The sequence below is a fragment of the Plectropomus leopardus genome, chromosome 5 (genome assembly GCF_026936395.1).
Source record: "Plectropomus leopardus strain MGB_pleo_1.0 chromosome 5, ASM2693639v1, whole genome shotgun sequence".
In the NCBI taxonomy this organism is placed as follows: Eukaryota; Metazoa; Chordata; class Actinopteri; order Perciformes; family Serranidae; genus Plectropomus; species Plectropomus leopardus.
In genome coordinates, this window is record NC_142180.1 from 10,330,145 (window position 1) to 10,348,689 (window position 18,545).

An 18,545-nucleotide genomic window follows, 5' to 3' on the forward strand; every position below is an offset into this window, starting at 1 on the left:
CTGACACTGCAATAGAACAGAGCTCATTTTTGTACAGAAAAAAATATTAACACAAGATATTTTTTTATTCGACTGAAACTGGACTTTTGAAATTTATCTAAACATGTTAGTCTGACTGAAATTGCACTGAGTCAAATAAGGTTGCATAAACGCACCTAGGTAATGCGGTTGGGACTTGAGCTGCTCTAAACTTTCATGTTTCCGCCTCAACCGGACTTGAACTGACTGAGGTCGTCTACGCATGCTACTTGTCACCGTGACGGACTTTGACCCAGGAGTTGAGCTGCATTATTTCAAGAAGAAAGTTGGGAGAACAAAAAAAAAAAAAAGTACAGAAGAAACCCAAAAAAAAGCCTAAGGTACAAAGTAAAGCGTGAAGTATGTGCAAAATGTACAGTGCTGAAAAGTTATCCATGTTGTCACTGTTTGACATACAACCCGTGTGCCGCTTGCTAATTTGTCTGGTATGTGACGTAACTGGAAGAAGGTCTGATAGCAGCTAGCTGAAAGGGGGCATATCCAGCCCACTGTGTCAGACAGCAGTCCAATTAAACAGCCTAATTGAGATATTACGGTAGCTTGTCCTCACTGTGCATGTAACCATACTGACGGTTTACTGTATAAAGCAGCTTCAGAATTGATACTTGATGACATCACAAGTTTGAGACTTATTTCTCTGGTTTCTGGCTTTGAGAGAGTAGTTTGTGATCACAGATATTGAGTGAACTTTTGTAGGGCATGGAAGTAACTTATTGGAATTCATAATGTAGGTGGTGCTGCCCTTTAAGTGGATCATACTTTGACACAAACATGGGTTCATCACTTCAGTGGACCCAGAAATTTTGCAGAGGTCTCGTCTGCGACCTGCAAGGCTTGATCACAAGTCACAGACCGGTGAAGCAGCTCAGATGTCGCTGACAGATGTGTCTGTCTGTAGCCGTTGGACTGTGTCTGTTTTATACTGTGTGATGGACTTTCAGTGCTGTATGGGAGCACCATGTTCTACTTGTCTTGACCAGCATGTTTAAAAGAAATCCTGAGAGCAATTTGGAAAAGAATCTTTGGTTTAAAAGCTGTGATACAAGTTGGGGACTCTTTCATACTGCCACAGAGCTGACACTTCCTCTCTTCTTCCAGCTGATGTCACTGCGAACAAGGCAGTTCGGATCGACAATCACCTCGTATGCACTGACTTATGACTTATGGGGCTTCAAGGTGATGCAACTATGAGCCTTTGAGCCTCTCGGTGTCCCACAGTGGGACCTTACTGGGGGTTTAATCGTTCATACCATGTGTCTAAAGGTTGCCACATAGTCCTGTGAGCTCTGACTGTGTTTCCTGGAGACTAGTTTCACAAGGCAGTTTAGTATTCTGGAAATAATTCTGTAAATAGAGGTTGCAATGAATCACTTTTTTTGTCCCAGACTCCAATAAAAGCCTCAAATACATTTTAAAAATAAATATGCAGTTTGACAGGCTTGTGAGGAGCCACTTTATTCTGATTTTGCCCTTTTTTCATTGTTCAAAGGGATCTTAGATTGTGAGGATTAGCTATCATCACCAAACACTCACACACACACATACACCCAAAACTTAGAGGCGCACACACATGCAAACTCTCTCTTCCACACACACACTGAACTGATTGCAGATCAGTGTCTAAGCAGCCACCTGCAGTCCTCCATTAGCTGGCAAGGAAATGGAATTTAAAAGATTCAGACCATGAAATGTGGCCAATAATGCCAGCTCTGATCTAAACCTGTGCTGAATCTCAATGACGCGCTAACAGCTCTGTCACATTCAACTAATGAAACTTTGCCTGACACTCGCTCTCACTCTCAACTATGGTGGCCTTACCCTGAGCCACAATATTATGCATTTGTTCTGCGCAATTTTTGTCCCAAAGAGTGTTTTGCCTAGTCCTATCCTCCTAGGCTGTGGTTGAGTGATTGTGGAAAAGAGGTCATGGTTACGGTTAGTGCTGGCAAACAGGGAAAAAATCACATCTATTCCTAGTAGCTTTTGATGCCAGCTGATCAAGACCATAGACTGTGGTTTATCACTGCAGTTTTGAAGCCTTCGGTCCAGCATGTTGCCCTTTTCCATCTTAGCAATATGGTCACTTCTGGCTCTAAAAAATTGTGGATTTAGGGAGTGGTGTATCTGACTCGTAAGTCAGGTTTCCATTCACCCTCTAATTGTGCAAAATGAAATTGCAAATATAAAATATGCCTAATGGTAACATCAATTTTGAAAAACTCCCATTTATTGCTTGAAAATCTCATAGAATGACCACTTTACAATGCCATCAGGATTAATGTTGTGATTGTGATGACTGAAATGGATGAGTAGTACTTGTACAGGTTTCTGTATGTAGCATGTGCAGGTGCCAGTGCTTGTCTGGTGGAAGGGGCTTAGTAAAAAGAGTGAGGAGCTGCAGAGGGTGAGCTGCATTTTTAAATTCTGATGATGCTTTTTCCCTTTTCAGAGAACTTCCTACTTTTAGAGTAACCTTTGTCAGCCTCAGTGTTTGGTTATGGTGTTAAGTCCCAGAAACTGCTGGCTCACGTTTTGATTGACTTTTTCGATCCATACCAAAGAGACCAAAGGCCTTTTAACTTGGTTAAGAGCTTCTTTTTCTTAAAGTGTTTCACAGCTTAACTGTTTTCTTGTTTGACTTGACAGTGAAAACCACTCAGTCTTATCTGTGGGTTAGCTCTGCCCTACAGACAAAACAGAGTCATGATGCAAGAGGCAGCTTTAAATACCTCCTGGTCAAAGCCACCTTGAGGCGGGTGTGTGAAGACAAACAGTTGAAGCAGTCATCTAACACCAAGGTGTTTAACTTAACAATATGCATTTAACTTTTAATGACTCAAGAACACAATATTCAAGCTTGAGTTTGTCTTACTGAGGCTGACAGGGAAAAAAAGAAATACAAAACACAAAGAAAGAATCCAAGGTTTCCTCGCCCTATAATCCGACTTGGTGCAGTCCAGATTGCCAACACCTGGCAGAGTGAGAAGTGCGAATGAAAGGAAGCAGACTTTGAAAAAAACATTTTTTAAAAAAGCAAACAAGAAATCACACATACAATAATGAAATCATCCCAAATGTTTTAATCCACTTGGAAATAAAATTTCGTATGTTGTATTTAGGTTCAGTTCTGCTTTGAGGTTAAAAAAATAGGTTCAAAGTAGAGGGTAATGCCAGTTAACTTAGACTAACATTAACTGACGGTGTCACACCACAGTGAAGACTAATGGGACATGTTTCTGTTAATTATCAGCCTCTTTCTTGTCCTGATGTGTTGTTTTTTTTGTTTTTGTTTTGCAAAAAACATAGTAAAAAATACAGACATTTTAAAGAGAAACTACTGTAGAGGTCAACAGCTCTCCAAAAGTAAATACAAGAACAATTGCCATCCTGGAATGACATCACTTGTGCTTCTTTCAGATGCTTTTCAAAAATATTTTAACCTTAAACTCTAAGCAAATTGGTGTGATTCTTTCAAAAATACAGGGAAAAGGGCGATGAGTAACTTGGTACGAAATATTACACCAATTTGAAAGAAGTAAGTAGATTTAGAAAATTATATAAATAAAACATCTGAGGAAAAAAGGAAGAAGATAGGGAAAACTACATTTCTAATTATCAGAATTACAAAATTAAAGTTATGTTATCTAATTATTTTAATTTTAAAGCACATTTTCCAGGACATTCCCTTATTTGTTTGTTGTTTTACCTCTTTTCCTAAACTAATGTCAGGCCGTTGTTTTAGACTTTTTACTAATTTCTCACTCAGCTTGGGTTGTTTCTTCTTTCATTGCCTTTATCCCATGTTTTAGAAAAGAAGTCAAGACAGTTTGCTCCAATTTCAAAGAGCTTAAGTGTCATCCCATGGTGTAAGATGAAGCTAAAATTACAGTACTATGTTAAATTTCTAATACCTACATGGAGAAAATGTGTAACTTACAGCTTAATAAAAGAAAACTGAAAACAGTATTTTACAAAAATCACATTTTATACTTTTATACAATGTTCCCCACATGACCTTTTTGTCCATTTAAGCAAATTGACCTTAATATCACAAAATTATCCAAACTCATTCCTGACACCCCAACCAGCATTGACAGTATTTCGTTATGCTGCAAGGCTTTAGTGCATTCAGTTTTATGGGCCACTGTATGTACTAATATATCCATCTGTTTAATTCATCAGTGATCCATTTGAGTGGCACAATACAGTTTCTGCTTCAGTCTTCACACATAACCCCCTTGAGTTTGTTTGTTTAATGCATATTAGGGTGCCCCACTTCTTCTATTCTACTGCTTTTTCAGTAAATAAGATAATAGTGTCTCCAGGCCAATAGGAGAGCAGGATGTGGGCATTCAAATATGCTCAAACCAATGCATGCAACCTTAGTGACTTTAAAGCCTCATTCCCCCTGCACAAAAACCCTGCTAACAGTCTCTAACATGTGGCATTTTGACGTGATGAGAATGTGTTTGATCAACATTAACACCTGGGTCAAATGACTCTGCAATAGACACACATTTTTTCACCTTCAATTGGTATTGATGGGAATACAACCCAACACAAAAGCTGACAAAAACGCAGACTCGTGTAGTGCAGAGGCAAGTTCACTTTTCAGTGGGAATGGAGTCAGTCGCCTGTATTTAGAGGGCTTACCTGTGTGCATGCACTCATTTTGGTTGGAAAGGGGTATAAATATGGCTGAATTGGTATAAACTGCAACCTAAACTCTGAGACACTAGTTTGACCGTTACGGTGTATTCAAAGATATGCAGTCACCTCCGAAGAGGGATCATTATGTGCATGTTATGGTACATCTCTACAACTTCATGTCATCTGTGCATCTATTTCTGATCGTGTAATATCACTACATGGAAGTGTCTCTGTGGGTTTTTATAGTGGGATGCTTTCTGCTGCAGACTGCCCAGTATGAGGCCCCGAAAAAGCCCTGTTAGTGTGCCGCTTCCTGGTCAGAGGGCCTATTAGGACTGATCGCCCGCGACATCAGCATGTTGGAAGCAGATGGCTGGTGGTGCCTGCAGTCGTATCTCTCTCCCACACCAGGCACTCTGGGCATATTCGACATAAGCTTAATTAATGATTTGATAACTGCAGAGGCGTTAAAAGGAGCATGGAGACAGGCGTGAATTCCAAATGTAAGAGCTAAACCGGCTGGTAATACGATGTGAAGGGATTTCTTACTGTATGCTTTCCCACACGCTCTCCCTTTCTCTCTCTCTGTCTCTCACACTTACTCAAATCGACCCAGTGTGAGCTCTACAGCACGCTGAGTGGAAGAAATAAGTTGCAGATCTAAGAACTAAACAAAGCAGATGTTTTCTGAAGGCAGTGCCCCCTGTGAGCTTTCACACTGTAGGGAGCAGCTGGTTGTTCTGAAATCTAGATATAGTCACCCATGTGTAAGATATGCAAGACAATTTGGAAGATTTCAGCAGTTTGGAGTTTGAAAGTCAAGAGAAGTTTTTGTATCTGTCTTTTTGTCCTTGTGTTTTAAACTGGTTTGATGTGGGCATGGCTCAGTGGGGAGAAGGTGATGTCAGCTGTTTTTGTGCACCAATCAGAGTTTTGTGACATTTGAATTAAAATGTGATGACAGATGTGAGGTTGCTTTATTATTCTGGCAGCACCATCAGTCAAACCAAACCCCCATTGTCTCCATAAAGAAGATTAACCTTGAATAAAATGAGTGTTAAAATTCTGAATAATTTAACTTAATTTCAACTTTACTTTTTGCTCATTTAGTTATGAATATTTGCTGATATAGAGAAACTCCTAATACATACTTTTGTTGCAATTAAAAATATATATATTTGTATTATAATATGATTCTATCCTATATTTCAGTCAGTTCTCATTTCCAACTCATCAAATGCTGCTGCTTGCCAGTGATGTTGAGGTCAGGCAGATTTCATGGTATGACATGCATTGGACACACCAGTTTAAGAGTCAATGGGCAACAACCCAACTCGTCAGTGGATGTTGGTATCAGACACAAATGCACAGAGGCAAATTTTGCAATGGTAATATACACACCAGGCAAACTACCAACGGCAACTACTGTAATATAAAGAGCTAGGATGTCGGCATATGGAGGGTTGGAATTTTGGTGGATGGGTGGATGAACAAACTCTGGACTTTCACTCAGGAACCCACTGTTTGTTTCCCATGTGAATGTTAAGCAAAACTGTGTTTTTCTAAACCTAACCATATTCTTTTGTTACCTTAGTCTAAGGAAATAAACCTAAAAACAAACTGTTTTACACAGTAAGTGTATTCTGAAAAAGACTGTATGCATGTAATGCGCAAAAAATATGCATTTCCTATGGAAACGGAAGTTCATTTAAAAGGACATGATGCATGTAACAAGCGTAAATTGACACGCTACCCCTGAACATCCAAAACTGTCTAGCACATGAAATTTAGACTACAGACTATTTGTAAAGAAATGTTTCTATCACCCCCTGGTGGATGGCTGCAGTATAGTTCATAAATCAAGCCTACTCCATGTTAGTGAAAGGGATATAGGCCAAACTAAAACCTCAAGGTTCACATCAAACAGTGGTGTGTGCCAGTTGATGTGCTTGTGTTCAATGAATCAATGTTCTGCTCGGGATTGGTAAGACAGGTGTATGGGTAGGAGCTAGAGAATGCTACTGTGTAATTTTTTTCTCCTAATGTTGTCACCAGAAAAAGATTGCATCTGCCGTATTTGGGATATCTTGGCTTAATTTTTGTACAGTGAGGAGAAGGTGGCGGTGCGTTCTCCATCTTTATATACAGTCTAATTTCGATGAGTTCGTCCAATGACAAAGTATTTGACGGGTTGGGATGAGAACATGTTGTATATTTATATCTCTTGTACAATTTATTTGTTGTTGTATGGTGTGATGTATCTAATAATTTGTTTTTGTCTGTAATTTATTGCATTGGAGATGCCAAAGACGAATTTACATTAAGGTGAATAATAAAGTTAATCTAATCTAATATAATATAATATGATTTTATCTTATCTAATATTTGTTTTTATTATTTCAATTTCATTTTCTCTTACTATCTTTATGTGATGCACCAATACACCAAGGTAAATTATTTCTATGTGAAATCCTACTTGTCAATAAATTAAATTCTGATTCTGTAAAATACATTAGATTTAAAACCTCTTCCGTTTTAAAGGCTGAAATAATCATCGGTAACATGAACAAGATTAAAATCAATAGATTCAAAGGATGACAGTCGTGACAAATCACCGCCACAAAACACCTGCAAAGTTTGCAGTTTGAGGGTCAGAGACCAAGTAGGACAACTATAATGATGACTATGGTAATGATGATTATTCAGTTCTGAACAACCCTCTTGTGAAAAAAAACAAACAAAACAAAAAAGAAAAGAAAAGGTCCTACTTCCCTCGGCCAGGCTGGTGGAAAACATACTTATGCACTAGTTTCTATGGAAACAGAGCAGGTCCGGTGTCAGGGGACAGCGTGTGTGATCTTTGTGGCTCTCACGCTGAATATATATAAACCCTATGAAACAAACCACATTAATTCATTGTGCTCCCAAACAGCCACCTGTCAGCAAAACAAAAATAAAATAATCCCCTCAGGCCAAGTGTGAGTCTGGGAAGTCCACAGGAGTAAAACCACTCACGACAACAGCAGCAGATTAATCTAAATGTCTAAGGAGTGAAGTGTTCATCAATTACCAAACCTATGTTTATATATTGCTGTATGATTTTGCCAGATTTCTTTTATATGAAACATTGGTGTCTAGATTATGTTCCCCAGCAGCAGCTTTTCAGTGCTGGAAGCATTGTACTCTTCTAATCTTCACCTTGGAAACATATGGTTTTAGTTCAATGTCAAAAATTAAAACCAGTGCTGGCTTTTCAAAATGTTATTCCTGGAAAAAAATCTTTCCCTAACCTTAGCCAGCGTCAACTTGTGCACCAGGAACTTACAGCAGCCGAGAGCGCCTGAATGGCCAAATTCCGCCAGCTGGACTATCTTCCGGTTTAGCACTCTGCTAACTTGAATATGGGTAAAATGCTTTAATCTTGCCACTTCTGAAATATAATTGACGCAAATGGATCAAATCCCAATAGTGATATGAATAATTTTGCGGGGGTTTTGATGTTCAAAAAAATGTCTCCACTGATTTACGAATGTCTCTTTCATAAAGTAAGTCTGTGGGAAAATGGTGTAGTCCCACTTTTGGCCACTATGTAAAAATAGCTTAAAAGCCCAGCATTGTTTCTGGAGGCTTGCCACTGCCCATGCCTGCCTTCTAACAGGGAGTACTTCCTTCCTTACTCCTGAGCACATTGGTCATGTGACTGGAGCTTTTCCAAACAAATGTGTTATACAAAAAATTATTGGCTCATGATTATGTGGGAAATATAAGAATTTTAGTGAATCTCCGTTTCGTAGCTATGTTCAAACAGTGCATGAGAGCAGTCTGAATGTTCGGGTGTCCAGATACTTTACTCAAATGTCCACAGACTTTAACACTGCGTGTACGTGTAAGTGCATGATGTGGGTGTTGTGTCACCCTGTTCACAAGGAGCGCTCTGATAATTGGAAGATGATTACACATCATATGACAGTAATTTCCCTCTCTGGAAGAAACGTTGGCCAGACACTCTGGCTATGAAGCAGATTGGTGCAGATGTGCTCAAACCAGTCTAATTAAAAGATTTAATTTTAGATAAATACAAGAGCAGTACTTGTAGCAACAAACATCTTCACATACAGCTGAGAGAAGAGTTTCTTACAGCAGTTGGTGCCAAATTAGCAGGAGACTACATCTGAAAAGTGCTCATATATTGATTAAAGTGGTCTTCCCGTTAGGATTGAATTCTTGTTATCCAGAGTTTTAGTGACACAGAACAAAAAGAGAAGGCAAAGTGACAATCCGGGGAGTTTGAAGTCCAGCAGGAATTTCCAGAGCTTTTCTTCTCATTCTTTTTTAATGCCAGCTGGTCATCTTGTCTAAAATAAGACGGTTCGAGTGGAGTTTAGCCAAGGACATCTATGCGCTCTGACATTTTTATTCTCCTGGTGACAAAAAAGCTGAGAAAAACACCTCTTGTGTGTTGTTGTGATTGAGTGACCTTGGGTTTGTTTGTTGCTGTCAAACTCTGAAACAATGTGCTGGTGAATCAGGGGACTTTGATTCTTAAGACCCAAGTTTTTCAGCAACATTTAACAACAACAGCAGATTAAGATTCCCCGGAGGACTTGAACATCCACTGCTTTCAGATGTCCTGTTTGTCTTTCGTCTTCCCTCTAAAAGGCTACACATGCTGTATATTGTTCAGCCAATTTGAAATGCACAGGCTTCATTAGCTGCTATCAATTTTCACTAACTACATGCTTAATAGGCCGTTATTATTGTAGGCTCTGCTTGGCATAGGCACCACCTTCTATCCGCTCCACTCCCCATCAGCTTCGGTCGGTTTCTCCAGAAATGGTCACTCTGTTTTGGGTCACTGACAGCCTTTCAGCGCACATCAGAAGTAATTATGAATTCATTGTTGTGAGCAGCTTAAAGTCACAAAGTCATAAATCATTTCTGTCCTCTGCATTAAGCCTGATCAAACTGAATGAAAACTATTTAGTGCAAAGGATTTCCCTCTCTAAATCCAGTGATTAAAAAGGATTGAATGAACAATGAGCTGAGGAAATGACTATACAGCTGATTTGGTCAGACTGGAGGGGCAGACAGTGTGAGTGGCCTGTTCAATAGAGACTGTCTGATTCACTTCATCCATAGATTGCATGTCAATCAACATGTCTGCGTTGCTGAGCAACACACTGACCTTTAACCAACTCATTTTGAGTATTGGAAGACATTATTTGAGCTTTAACTAGACAGAAACTCCTGCAGCATTAGTCCTTAAGATACAAATATATTTACGACATGGTTTCACAAATCTTTGGAAACTGAACGTGACCGCATTAGCTTTGGTGAAAGTTCTCTCCAATTAACTGTTTAATTTCTGCTATTTCCTCAAATGATCTCTGTCACTTCAGCTTCCCTATGCTATAATTTGAAATTGTCATATCATCATATCTGACCAATGATCTTTCTGCTTCCTGCTTCCCTCATTTTTTTTCCAAGATGTCATCCTTTGAATATTGTTGAAGTTGTAGAATTCTTATTCTGCTCCTCATCACCACCATGACCTCCAATTTTACTCCCAACTTGTAAAAACGCTATGCTTAGTCAATGACCCTACACATCAAAATATGATGCACTTGGTACCCCTTCTGCACCAGTTTTGAATGTTCAGCAATGATGTGTCGATTTAAACATGCTATATGCATTGTGTCTTGTGTGTTCTGTGCATTCTGTCACATTTTTACACGAATTGTACAGTTTCTGCTTCTTAAATACACAATCTTTTTTCAGAATAAACATAGAGAGTAGGTAAGACATGTCATCTTAGGTTTGCCAAACAAAAGTTTGTAGTAAGGTTTAGAAACAAAACATTAAGGTTTGAATTAAAAATGTACATTTGTTACTAAAGTAATATATAGCTTTTTATGTGTGGCACAGTATATTCTACACATAAAATGCACACTACATTGTAGCTAGAATAACTCAATCTACTTTTAGTTTCACATAGGACACAAACAGCGCTCTCTCAGGTGAAAGTCCAGGGTTGTTTGACTCATCCACCTCCCAGCACCCTCCCTACATGGACTTTCTCGCTCCTGATACTACAGTAATTGCCTGAAGTGTCAAAAAATACCACCACCCAGTGCGTCTCATACTGCTGCAAAAGCATGCTTTGGTGAATCTTGGTATCTGACACTAACTAGGGCCACTAACCAAGTGTCAGTATTGGACAAGTTGGGAATGAGGATAGGCTGTCATTCCACCACCAACAGCCTTAAGATTCTGACTGGGATTCCTGTCAGTGTCCAAATGTATCTATTTAAGCCTATGCTTAATGGAGACACTTCTCTGATGCCAACCTCAATAAATATTGATATACACTTTAAGTGAATTAAGGCCTTATTGACATGAAATGGTTAGAATTATTTCTGCTTGGAAAAAGTCATGACAGTGCTCACAAGAAAAACAAAAGCATTGGCAATGACATGATTTTATGTCTTAATGATAAAGTCCTCCCAGTAATTATCACTCTTGTTCTACAGGAGCAACAGTGGAAATACTTATTTAAAAGAGCCAAAAACTCCACAGAGGGAGGAGATCATGGTGGTTAAAAAGACTGACAAAAGGTCAGACTTTGACGCAGGAGACGGCTGTTTATATACTGTTTCCTATGACACAGTCAATGTTGGTTTCTACCAGTCATTACCACGGTCTTTCACTAACTCCTAACAAGCCGATTAAATTTTTGTTGGGCATTTTCCCATGGGCATCTATGGGGATTAACACTGTTCTGGAGCCAGTCACAAGTGGCCATTAGAGGAAATGCATTTTTTGGCACTTTCAATTTGGTGTTACTTTTTAGTACCTGAGGATGCTGCTTGGAAGGCACGGATAAAAAGCTTTAATATGCTTGTAGAGGCATCAGATCTAATCCTAGAATGCAATCAGAATGATATGTTTTGTTATTTGATTTAGAGGACTTGCTGATGGAGTCGTTACTGTATCTTTAAGCAACATCAGTTCCAAATGCATCATCTAACGCATCCTTCAAAATAGTGACATACAGTACCAGTGATTTTGCATATTTTGGCTCATATACTTGAGAGCTGACAATGGTTTTGGTGTGTATTCATTTTGTAAATGTGTTTCCTAGTTTTTTAGCTAGCTATTGTTTGGTATGGAAATCATCTGACAGAGACTTACAATGAATGTTATGTCATCATTACAATATAATGCAGGCATAAATGCAGAAGGATTTGACAAGTGCAATAGATTACTACACAACAGTGATGAATTGGAGAAAACTAGATGCAGACTGTTCACAGTGATGATTACCACTTTAAAATCCTTGCAGTTAGAACTGCGCACCATATGGGGGTGAATAATTGGTTTCCCTTAAAAAGAAGGAAAATACATAGAAAATACCGTTAAGTATACAAGATTTGCAATCATAGGGCTAAAATATGCAAAAACTGTGCTCTGGTCCTTTAATAACATAAAGCCAAACAAGAGCAGCCAAGCTGAGATATTGTCCTGTCTCTCCAATTGTTTTCATATATCATGTTGTCTTTTATTATTTATTTTCTTCTCCGACTCAAAGCATTTAAATTATTTTGCAGCGGGGAGGGTGGTGAGATACACTACTGAAAAATACTTCACATACTCTGGTTGATTAACTTGGCAGAAGCTTTCTGGTAGAGTGCCTCATCCAAAGCTTTATCAGAAGCAAACAGTAGCTAAATCTTTAGCGTACAATGGCAATGTTGGAAATGAAATTCAATTGACCTATTTTCATTCGTGTTTAATGCCAACAGAGATACAAACCATTTTAGTGTATGCAAAAACCGTCTATTTAATTTTAATCCCCCTAAACTACATAAAACTGTAAACATTACAGACAACAGCCAGCGTGTACACTATTTTCCTCAAACTACCTGAAGCTTTGTAGCTTTCCTTGATGATGAGTGCATTCTGAGAGAATCGCAGCCTTCTCCTGTTGTCCTTTGCTCATCCCTCAAGGCTCCTCTGTCATTAAAAAAGCTCTTGTCCTATTCTTTTTAATATACTAGTCCTTGACTCAAGAAAATCTATACTAGAGGATTGTAGGGAATAATAGAGAAGTTAATTTGATCTACAAATCTCTGTATTTGCTCATTCTCTACAGGCAGCAAAAATGTAACTTTATTAAATTAACCTTAATTTAGTTTCAACATAAAAAACAACTGTAAACCAAGCACATTTGTACATTAAGTTGTTTTGATACTGATAGTAAAGTTGACTTTTTATTAAGTTTACTGCTTACCTTTTTATGGTTTTGTAGAACATTTAATTCTGATTCTTTGAATGCCACCAAGTGCACCAGCATGCAGAAGAAAGTGTCTATGCATTTAGTTGAGCTGCGCAGTGATACAGTTGGTAGGTGTAGTTTGGTAGAGAAAAAATAGTTCCTTCGTAAAACTGCTCACAAGGTCTGTGGAATATTTTAAGTAACCGCGTCATTATTTTGGGAAGAGACATTGCTGTTGAGTTTTTTAAATGCATGTTTTCAGCGCTTTGAGCACCACAAACCGCGTGCCATCTAGTTCCATTATATTGGAGAGAAGACAGACATCTCTACAGCCGATATCGCAAAAACTCTACAACTCACATAAAAAAGAATCTAGATAAATAATTCGCATTTTAGGTAAAAGGAAAAATATCTATTTTTGATTATTGGGGTGAACTTTCCCAATGAATCACATGAATAGTTGTATGTGAAAATGGTCACTTGCAGTGTTCAACCCCACAGAGAATCAGCACCTCCAATTCTTGGAGATTTTTCAGCTCATTGTTTTGGTTTTACATCCAACAACTTTACTGTTGTGGTTCACTCAAACTGCTCTCATCAGTGTCATTTTCAGCGGCAGCAGGCAGCTGTTTACAGCAAAAGAGCTCTGATAAAGTGACTGTCTACTCCCTGCACAGCACCATACAACAGACTGACAAAACCAGGGACTCACTGCTGAACATAGTGGAGCATTTAGCAGCTAATGAGCCAGATATTTCCCTCAGGAGTTACTGGAGACCAAAACAGAGCTATAAAGAGAGTGAATATTGAACTTACATTCATCAAGTGGGCAGAAACACAGCTGGATGGAGTGCTAACATATTCCCCATATTAACTTTATAAGGTGATAATAGACTGTGTCTGTGTTGTGTTTACAGTTTGTTTCTGCTGCCCCCATTTGGTCAAAACAACAACGCACACACACACACACACACACACACACACACCATAGCTCATGTGTTGAAATCATGGTTGCATGTTTATCCTGTGGAGTTCTGATGTGAAGCCAGTGACCCTCTGTTCCGGCTGTGTATTGATCGAACTAAATGTGGAAAAACGTCGGCAGTTTCATTGTCGATCAGCAGAATGGCCTTTCAGGATCAGTCTCATTAACTCAGCGAGACACTCATCCGCTGTCACTCACCACGCCAGAGTATCAGAGAAAATTGGCACCTTTGGCCCCGATGCAGAGAGAATTAAAATGAGGTGATCAAACATTTAGAGACCAGACACTTTTTGTTCATTGTAATGAGGTGAGGGAGTTTACTATTCGCTCCTTGTTCGCCTCAACCTCACTCAGTCCCCAAAAGCTGTGAATCATTTCTTAATTTGAAAAACACATGAGGATGGTCATTGTTATTTAAGCAGGTTCATCAATAAGAATTACACATTATAGCCCTTTCAGCATTTAACGATCTCTGTCAAATTAAAAGTATTATCTTGGCATAATCACTGTGTGTCTGAAAGATTTAACATTTTATGTACGTTACGTTGCTTTGTGTCACAATTATGTGAGCTGTAGAGAATTAACATATTGAAAAAGATCTGTATTCCTTTTAAACATACCTCAAACAGAAATCTGTCATGACTGATCAACTTGTACTTTACTCTCCTCTTTTCAATTTTATTGCACTTATTAGAGGAAGACAGCTTACCAGGGTCTGCTGTATACAGATTATTTTTGCTCTTTTGTTGAAAGGTTGGAAAGTTTAAAGTTTCTCCACCTGATTCATCTTGATTTCATTCAGCAAGTTTGCTTAAGTAATGATTACATTCCGGCACTGTTTTTTTTTTTTTTTTTTACAGAACAGCAGGCCAGCAAGTTGAAAACGTACAGATTTTTCGCAGCCACTCAACAGTGACAATTATGATATAGTACGATATAGATCTTGTTGCATTTGGTAAACAGATTGAAGAGTTATGTTTTAGAGCCCAGACAACCTTAGAATCTATTCATTAAGCAGGCTATTCACTTGTGATTTATTTGATTCACATCTACAAAATGTGTTTACTCTGGAAAAAATGGGAAAACAAACAGATCTTGACATATATTATGTGAAATGCAGTTTCTACATATTTGTGAGTTAAGTGTTTTGAACAGCCCTGTTTGGATTTAGAGTTAAATGTGCTGTGCAATAGCATATATATGATGCAGCAAAGCAATAATCAACAGATATTTAGAGCTGTATTTTGGGTAATGAAGATCACAGCTGGAAGCACAGCACATGAACTAGTCAGACTCATGTTTCATCCTTATGTAGTTGTCTCTTTCTAATAAACAACATAGAAATGTCACAGAACAGCACTCTCAAAGAAAAAACCTTATCTACATAGGGTTTATTCATATGCTGACCTCAATGTTGTTTCAGGCTTTTTTTTTTACATGACTCCCAACAACAGAGAAAGAGAGCAGTAGCTCAGTACTCTGGACTGCAGTAACTCCAAAGTCTGTTAGTAATTAAATAAACTGTTAATAATGCCTCCTTTGATTAGACTTTTTAATCTAAAGCAATTATAAATGTTCTGAATTCTCACTTAATATTAATAAAATGCTTACACATTGGGAAAAAAAGGTTTTCCAAAAGCCACAACCTCCAGGGTTGAAAAAATGAAGCCAATGCAAAGTGCCAAAAACTGCAGTTCCTCTAATGGCCACTTGAGCCAGGCTCCAAACGGAATCAATCCCGATAGACCACCGTGTTAAAATGCCCAACAGCCAAAAATAACATGTTAACAGCCTGATACTAAACGAAAAAAAATGGATGATGTCACTGTACCCATTATTTTTGCACAGACTGAGGTTTTCAACATTGTAATCTGAAGCACTCCGTCAATTTTTTTTAAATTAGTATTCATAAATGTTGCCCTATATGTTACTTTATAGCAGAAATATACATGTTTACTGCCTGGTACAAAAAAGGTTTTGGCCTCTATAGCTAACTTCAACATTCAGCTGTACAAGGAGTGAATTTTTATATAACTCACCATTTAATTTCAGTAATGCTTAACATTATGCCTATTTAAGGGCTAAATTATTGTCAGTTCTGGTTCCAAAAACCAAAGATGGCAATGGCAATCCAGTGGTACCGACCATTGCTTCTCAGGAGACTAAACAACACTGCAAAGTAAGACTAAATTTTGGCGATGGAAAAATGGCATGGCCATTTCACAGGGGCTCCTTGACCTCTGACCTCAAGATATCTGAAAGAAAATGGGTTCTGTGGGCACCCAGGAGTATCCCTTTACAGACGTGCTCACTTTATGCAAGTCCAATGCAGTTTTTTGCTGCAATAATCAAGACAATCTAGTATGAATTCACCTTTTCAGTGTGGACTTCAAAACTGTTAGGAAATGCAAAATAATGGAATTGAAAATGTGATTAAAAAATGCAATTAATCACATATAATCACTGAAATCCTGTGATTAATCGCAATTTTCTTTTTTAAATTATTGTTTTACAGCCCCAAAAAATATCATTATCTGCAATCACTTATGCTTTACAGGGTTGCGGAGGGGCCAATCCCAGCTGAAATTGAGCCAGAGGTGGAGTACACCCTGAAGAGACTATTACAAGTCTGACACATGGAGACAGACTACTACACTCATGTCCACCCCTACAGTCAATTTAGAGTCAACAACTATTGGACAGTGGGAGGAAGGTGGAGAAAAGTCCTCAAAAAGGGGCCTAAGCCGGCCTGCAGGATCGACCCTTGAAACCTTTTGCTGTTAGGCAATAGTACACGATCACCACTACACCACTGTTTTGTCTCAAAAAAAGACAAAAAATCTTATCTTTTATTAGAACAAGAAAAGCTCCATCCGGCACTGATCTGCAGCTGAAAGCAGCTCTTGATATGAAGCAAAAACACAGTGATGTATGAAGGTAACCCATGGCTGACATGGACTAAAGGCCTGTCTGTTCTGTGCTTGTCTCCTCAATGTAATGAACCGCCCCCGGTGGACTTAAATGCATGTCAACACATTCAACCCATCTGGCTATTGCCATTTCCCACTGGGTTAAGAGCAGCGAGGTGCATGCTGGTGAGCGCCACATAAATCACTGTTGAGGATGTAATCACCATGCAAAGCTGATCGCAGGAGTCAGAGGGGAGGCCTTGTTTGACTGTGGAGACAGTGTGCGAGTGTGAGAGTGTGTCAGGTTCTCCTGAGGTGGTTACAGACCACACATAAACACACACACACATTCATCTGACTATCAATGTCTGCTCATTTATTATTGATGCTCTTCATACCCCACCCCCCCACTGTATATTATAAAGCTGTTTAATGAAACATAAATGGATGTGGTGGAATTACAATAACATGCCTTTCTGACTTTGTCTCTGACAGTGAATCCTGATGTCTTGAGGGCTGAGCTGCTGCAGCTGAATGGGCAGTAATAACTTATAACTAATATAACACAATATCTGTCAGAGATCTCCAAAAGCCTCTTTAGCGCCGCAGATATTAAGATGTGAATCATTCATTTCCCCACAATATAAAAACCTAATTGAGACTCCTTTAGGACTTCCATTATTCATGTTTGGGCGAGCTGTGGTCAGATAGGCTGGGAATCCAAAGATCTGTGTAATTACAGTGTGAGGAATGGCCGACCAATGCATCAGACAGAAGTGATTTTCCTCCCAAGGTTCATACTATTATTTTGCTCTTTCATTCCTCTGCCTCCCCTCCATACCAGCTACCTCGTAGATCACACAGCTACAGTATTACCTTGCTATTACAGAGCCTTACCTTCAATAGGTTTCATTTTCAGAATAACAATGGACTCGTGGCAAGGTTCCAGTTTCCAATGCCCTGACCGAGTAGAGGTAAGGATAAAGTGTGTTTATTATCTCCCATGTGGGCAGATATTAGTCTACTCTTATCAGTGGAAGGCACAAAGAGCTCTGGGGTCTTAAAACTGGAAGGATCACAGTTTGCTCCCCTGTCAGTGGATGTGAGGCTCCGCATGGACGGCTGACAGAGATACAGACTGTGTGATCTTTTGCCATGACTGTGTTGTAAATTAAACAGCTTCAAAGGTCAGCTGTCAGTGCCCTGCCTCCAAAACTACCCATATGACAGTTCTAAAATCATTATGAACTGCTGTCTCCAGTGTCTGCCTCATTGTCTTTGTGTGTCCAGCTCCCTCACAGTTGATCTACTGCCATTCCAGCTGTTGTGCCACAGATCTCACTCATGGCTAACATGTGGCTCATTTCTCCGCTCTATTACCTTTACACGTTGGGTCTATTTTTGCTGGAGCAGCTTGCTCCTCTGAAGCATGAAATTCACTTTTATGCCTATATATAGAGAGAGACGGATGACAAATTACGGGCAAAATCCAACAAAGTGTCTCAGTTAGGTGTTGGACCACCAACTGCCACCAACAGAGCAGCTCTTATATGCCTCAGCATTAATTCTACAAGTCGCTGCAACTCTGGAATTCTTTGGACTGATATTTGGCGTTTAATGATGGTGGTGGTGAGCGCTGTTTAACTCGTAGTTCCAAAATCTCCCATAGTGATGGTGTGGTTGAGAT